Source organism: Littorina saxatilis, linkage group LG3, assembly GCF_037325665.1.
Source record: "Littorina saxatilis isolate snail1 linkage group LG3, US_GU_Lsax_2.0, whole genome shotgun sequence".
NCBI lineage: Eukaryota > Metazoa > Mollusca > Gastropoda > Littorinimorpha > Littorinidae > Littorina > Littorina saxatilis.
The window spans coordinates 48,544,854-48,551,600 of record NC_090247.1 but is presented as its reverse complement, the minus strand read 5'-3'; the positions used below and the strand labels follow the sequence as shown (position 1 = coordinate 48,551,600).

Sequence of the window (6,747 nt, the reverse complement as noted above, 5' to 3'; positions counted from 1 at the left end):
CGGAACATGGTAAATCCCTCATTGTCATAATTTTAATTCAGTTAGCCGTGACAACGACAAAAGTTTACTACACGATTTTATAATTTTGTCACGATTGAACTCAGTCAGTCAGTGAGACACACTGATTTTTTTTTCTATATATGCCAATGCCTGAGTGGTCAAGTTATCAGTTATTCCAATAGACCCTATCGGTATTCCAAGCTCTCGTAATCTCTCGCAAGCTTCAGAGCATAGCAAAGCATGCGGTACAGCGATCTCGTGCGAGCTGCACAAGCGAAGGTTCGAAGTTCTCGCGATGTTCAAAGCATAACAAAGAGCGTGTCTCGCGAGAGCTGCTCAGATACCAAAAAGGTCTATACGACTCGGTGAGACGTAACAATGGTGACGCGATCTAAGACAGTTCGTTGAATCGGTCATCAGTAGTATAGCGGGAATACTGACGATGCAATGAAATCAATACTGAACTAATCCGGCTGAGAATAGTAACTGAAAGCCCGATCATTGGCCATTGCCGAGAGAGAGAGAGAAACTGACTTGACCCGTGGAGAGGGAGAGACAGAGGCTCCGCCGTGAGTCAACTGACCGGTCCGGCTTACTGACTAGAAATGGACTCAGTGAGTCAGTCAGGCACTATAATATTCCTGTGATGCAACAACTAAACGCACACACCGAAAGTCAAAAAATAATAATAAAATAAAATAAATAAATACAAAAAGCTGACCCGCACTGAAACTGAACTGGAGCCGCGCATCAGAGTGAAGAAAGAAAATAACAGAAAAGACGACTAGTCTCAGTGAAGATGTGAAATACTGACCAAATCAATTTAGACAGAAAAGACTCTATACAGTTTACAAAATCGACACACGTTTACGTCGATCGTATTTCTACCCAAAACCGCGTGTTTCTTATCAATATTTGTAAACAATTCCAGACCCTCGTTCCACGCATGCTCAGCTGGCCATAGTGACGTTCTCAACATTTTTACAATTCCATCATACCTGTTGCGCGTACGCCGGCGCGAAACACGAAAGGGTTGACAAATCAAAACAATTCGACACCGAATGTGTCATTTGTTTATAAACAACCTATTGTTTGGGAGAGAACGGGATTCAGTTTTTAAGTGCTAATAGTGCAACATGACTCACAAACAGAACTAAAGGGGCACCTTCGCTTGCGAAAAGGACTGCGCGAGCGCGGCTCTTATTCAGCGGGAGGGTAAAAGAATAGCCGCCATGTGCACGGAAAACGTCTGAAAATCTGCAACAATGAGAGACATCCTGGCCATGAATATTGGAAAAATGGGTCCTGTAAAATCGAAACAAAAGACAAACGTCAAAGGTCTGAGACAGTGAGCATGTGGCGAGCGACATGGGGCAGTTTGTCGCGTATCAACCTTGCAGTTCTCTCCACATGACGTCCGAAGCTGGCCTGCGCGGTGGTGATGCGCAGAAAACACTACGTTGTCCAGATTCTTTGTGTCATGCCTGACATACCTTCAGCTCTGCTCTTTAAGTCTAAATTTTAGGTTAGATTCAGCCAAAATCATCCATATACTGTCTGGACACAAGAAAAGGTGAGTACGTTTTGTCTTTTTGCTTCGATCGCCCTGTTTTAGTAGGAAAATCGCCGAATGTGCATGGGAATGAGCGCACAGTCCATGCGCGGTTTGAATCTCTGAAATAGTTGTCATTCTTGTAGATCGAACTTCCGGATGGTTCATTGACAGCTAGGCGATACAGGGGAAGCTTCTTTCTGTCCGAGCTTGTCACAGTTGATTGGATTTACCCGTAATTAGAGGCAAGGGTGTGCGTTTGCTTGCTGTGTTGCTGATCTGACCCAGATAGTGCTGGGAAGCTATGGCGGCCCGGCATTTTCCCTCTGTGGGACCTGGCTTGAGCCTCGGCCCGTTTCGGCTGCACCCCAACAGGGGAACAAGATGGCTGGTCCCAAGGTAGACTTTTCTTTTCCGCTTCGTTCTCCTGGTCTTGCACTTATTGTCACACATTGATGATTCCTACTGGGTTGTAGCACTCTTATTTTTGACATTGTCTATGAAATAGAAAGTGAACAATGCTTTTGTTTCCTGCTATTCTACCGGGGATCAGCTGATTCAGTGATTAAGTTTTGATGTTACTGTCAGTGTTGGGCCTGGACAACTGTGTTGCATATAATATGTGTGTGTGTTTTATGTATGTGTGCGTGTGTGTGTCAGCTTGTGTATAATTGCTTGTCAGCCGTCTTGGAAACGGTATTAACCTACCCAAAACAACATTAAACTGCCTTAAAACTAAACAGGAAACAAGAGAACAAAAAAGTTGCTGCCAGAGTAGGAACTAGGATTGCTGATTTAATCAGAAATTAGATCACTTTGTGTAGTCCTTACTATGTTAAAGGAAGCGTTTCACTTTTTTTTTTAACGATTTCAATAAAACAAGGACATATGTTTATATACATGTTGTATACAGCCTAGTATATAATGGGTTGTTCTCTGGAGCGGTACCAAACTACTGACATGGGAGTCAAAAACTGAACTAACTTCAAAGTCAACAACAATGTGTTCATATGATCTTTAGGACACTTTGATCATAAAAATATATAAATAAAGCTATTTCGTGAACTTGGGGAAAAAAATCTTATCATTAGTGCAGTAACGAATGGTCAAAATAACATCATAACATGAGCAAGCAGATGAGAAACGAAACTTCAAACCGTCGGCTAGTGGCGACGTTAGTTGTTACCACGCAAATGTACAACGGGTGCATAGCTATCCTTCCCCAAGAGTGCTGTGTAGTTTAGTACAAAAGAAGTAAGCTACAAGATCATTTTGATTGAAATAACAGGACAAACAACAATAACATCGTAACAGGAGAAAGGGGAAACCAAATGCTCTGACAGTTTTAAATGGACAGATTGCAAAAACTGTGGACGTTATTTGCTTTCATCTTGCGTTCTACACACGTGTTACGAAGTGTGCTAAAGTAGTGACAGCCAAAAATAGTCGTGCGTTTGTGATAAGTGGGTCTGTGTTGTGCAAATGAAGTTTGGGCTGCTGTGAAACGACACGTTACAAAGTTGACCACATACAACTATGGTTAGTATTTCAGATTGTGTTGATCTTCTGCAAACAGTACTCATTCTACTGAATATGCATGCGTTTATGATGAGTTACAATCTGTTAAAGGGCTTTTTTGTGTTTCTTTCATTCCGTACCACGAATACACAAAACGTTATTGTTTTAGGCCTAAAAAAAAAATAGGTGTGGTTACGGTAACCCGACCTACCCTATTTTTAGGGGCCGATCCTATAACTTTTTATTACATTTGTCAAAAAAAAACAAAAAAAAACCAGTGCAAAAAACGCAATGAAAGCGAAAGCGCCCGAGTCGCACACTTATTTCCCTGTCAAGTAGGTTTAATTTGTACACATTAGAAAAAAAAGTTTAAAAAAAAAAAGTGATTGCCTACCTACCTACCCTATTTTTTGGGGCTATGTTACCGTAACCACACCTATTTTTTTTTTTGGCCTTAGTAAAAGTATTGTTTAATACTATACTAGCTTGGCAACATTCAGAAACACATTAAGATGAGTAGTAACGAACACAACTGTCAAACTTATTATTTCAATTCAATGACCCTCTGTGGTACCCAACTCCAGGGAACAACCCATTTATATATATATATACCCTATTTTTTTAATCTATTTCATTTTTATGATATTTGATCAGTCAGTGTCTTTACTGTAGACATTTTATGGAGCTGCCCGCTTAAGCAGAGATCACAAAAAAGTTTTTGAATATATATATAATACACATATCAAAATTATAAATATGTTGTAAATTATTCCTTAACACTGGTTTTGACATGGCGTGTGGAGGCTGTCACTGGTGTCAGTCAAACAGAGTGATGGCTGACTGTTTGACATTATCCAAGTACAGTGGTGATGTAGAAGTCATGTAATAAGGCAGGCATAAAGCACGCCCGCTGACTGGGCTGTGCAACATGTGCACATGATTTGACAAGCTCCTCATTACATTTAGTCAAGTTTTGACTAAATGTTTTAACATAGGAGGGTCGTGGTGTGTGTGTGTCTGTCTGTCTGTGCGTGTGTGTGTGTGTGTGTGTAGAGCGATTCAGAGAAAACTACTGGACCGATCTTTATTAAATTTTACATGAGAGTTCCTGGGTATGATATCCCCAGACTTTTTTTTCTTTTTTTCGATAAATGTCTTTTATGACGTCATATCCGGCTTTTTGTAAAAGTTGAGGTGGCACTGTCACACCTTCATTTTTCAATCAAATTGATTAAAATTTTGGCCAAGCAATCTTCGACGAAGACCTGACTTCGGTATTGCATTTCAGCTTGGAGGCTTAAAAATTAATGACTTTGGTCATTAAAAATCTGAAAATTGTAATTAAAATTATTTTTTTATAAAATGATCCAAAATTACTTTTATTTTATTCTTTATCATGTTCTGATTCCAAAAACATATAAATATGTTATATTCGGATTAAAAACAAGCTCTGAAAATTAAAAATATGAAAATTAAATTTTCGAAATCGTTTTAAAAACAATTTCATCTTATTCCTTGTCGGTTCCTGATTCCAAAAACATATAGATATGATATGTTTGGATTAAAAACACGCTCAGAAAGTTAAAACGAAGAGAGGTACAGTAAAGCGTGCTATGCAGCACAGTGCAACCGCTAACGCGCTAAACAGGCTTGTCATTTTCACTGCCTTTTGCACTAGCGGCGGACTACGGTCATTGTGAAAAATTGCAGTGTGTTCAGTTTCATTCTGTGAGTTCCACAGCTTGACTAAATATAGTAATTTCGCCTTACGCGACTTGTTTTTGTTTTATTAACAATGAACCGTAGGATGGGGTGCATTATATGATATAACTATACGTTTTGTAATCCAATCCCAGCATGAAATGATGGTCATCAAATTAAACATGATATCATGTTTCAGTGATTTCATGGGAATTCAATGTTTTGTTCTGTTGGTAAAAACTTGAACAGGAAAATTCTGCAGTGTTGATCAAAGAAAGCCTTTTATTGATATGTAACTTTTTACCTTGAAACTGAAGAGCAAGATTAGTATTGTGGTGCATTATAAGCTTGATAGTTTTGATTGTAAAACTGGTTTTGTATCCCCCATTATTTTGCTACTGCACCAGTTTTTACATTCAGTCAATACCTGACTGAATAATTAAATGAGGGCGGAGGGTGAGGTTTGTCTCCCCTATGTATGTGTGTGTGCAGAGCATATCTCAAAAACTACTGAACGGATTTGTATGAAAATTGATGTACACAATGTTGTGGGCATTTGCTTGTGTCGTTTGTCTCCAATTTTGTATATCACTATTTCATCATAATAATGTCGTATTTGCCGTTTGCAAAAAGTGGGACTGGACTGTCATGGCTGCAGTTTTTCATCAATTTCAAAATAAATCTGCAGTTTTTGCTCTAGCAACCAGATTATTTGTCATTGCCGATTTTTTTTAGGCATTTCTTTTTAGAATTTGTATCATTGTTTTCTTTTTTCAGTTAACTGTAGGAACCTTCAGAATATATCTGCACAGTTAAAAAAAATAAGCCAGTGCATTTGTGTGCATCTTTTACAAAAAAGTGTTAGTTTTACCAAGGTTCAGTACAAATAGTGCGCATTCTTCATAGTACAGTGACTGTACACTTGAACAAATTATTGGATGCAAACTTTGTTCTATTAAAAGGGAATAATTGTATTTAAAAACATTTTAAAGTGCCTCTCAATTGTGTACATGTCAAATGTTAAAGATGTCATACAAAATCCTTCGTGTATTGGCAGGCCTTGTCTTGGTATAGAATCTTGAAGTTCATTTGATATAAAAATGTTTGCTTTTCTACTTCAGCTTGGACTGGAGTGTGAACTCATTATTGTAACAGGATTAGAAAGGTTGTTATTTGTTCTTTGCTCCTATCAGTATCACATGTATAGGTGTTTTAAGTTATTCTTGCTACAAATGAAAGAAGATTGTGCTGGTACAGTGGTTTTGTTTCACTACAGCTATAGACACAATACAATTGTTGGCATGAAGTAATGGTGATTAGTGATAGGATCATCAACTGCACATATCATTATGCATCAATTTTCAGTAGCTGACTGGGCAAAGCTAGAGAGGATTTTCTCTGTAATCACAACATAAGATCAATCATAATAACATGTATGCACAGAAGACAATATATGCAAATGTGGTAAGGTATGCTTGTCCATTTTGTGTTCATTCAGAAAATTAAGCCTGGGTGCACAGGCACCAAAATAATATTACCCAACATTGACGGACTGTGTGATGATATCTTCTGCTATTGGTCTGTTTCGACAGTGATATCAAAATCTCGACGATTTATAACATATTCACACAAGATAATTATACTTCTGATGTGTGGGTGTCTGTCTTGCTGTGCTGTTGCTTATGTTCAGGAAATGAAAGTAATACATGTATATGAACGTGCAGCTGCAGTAGGTTGGGGGTTGGGATTAAAAAAAAACACCCACCCCTGCTCTTAGATGCTGTCGACGAGTGAAGAAGAGAGTCATATGAACAGTTGCTAGGTTTAAAGTTGCTAGGCATAGAAAGGGGCAGGACCCTTTGGGTGAGAGGAAAGGGGGAGGGGGCGTATGCTGACCTCAGTCGTGCCGTGTCGTGATCGGTGTCCGGTGCAAACGCAGTCAAGCGTGTGACACATTATGACTTTGAGATATGTTT

The 6,747-nt window shown here is 38.8% G+C and overlaps 1 protein-coding gene across 3 annotated transcripts in view; it reads left to right on the top strand.

Moving 5' to 3' along the window:
• The first annotated feature begins 1,267 nt into the window (after positions 1-1,267).
• The window catches only part of LOC138962532 (transcriptional enhancer factor TEF-1-like), a 38,936-nt gene continuing 33,456 nt past the window's right edge, over positions 1,268-6,747 (top strand). For 2 of the 3 annotated variants that reach the window (XM_070334373.1, XM_070334371.1), the window contains exon 1: positions 1,268-1,573. The gene's annotated coding sequence lies outside the window, so the exon portion shown is untranslated. Of the gene's footprint in view, positions 1,574-1,755; positions 1,952-6,747 lie in introns of those variants that run through there. The other variant, XM_070334372.1, reaches the window with a different exon arrangement.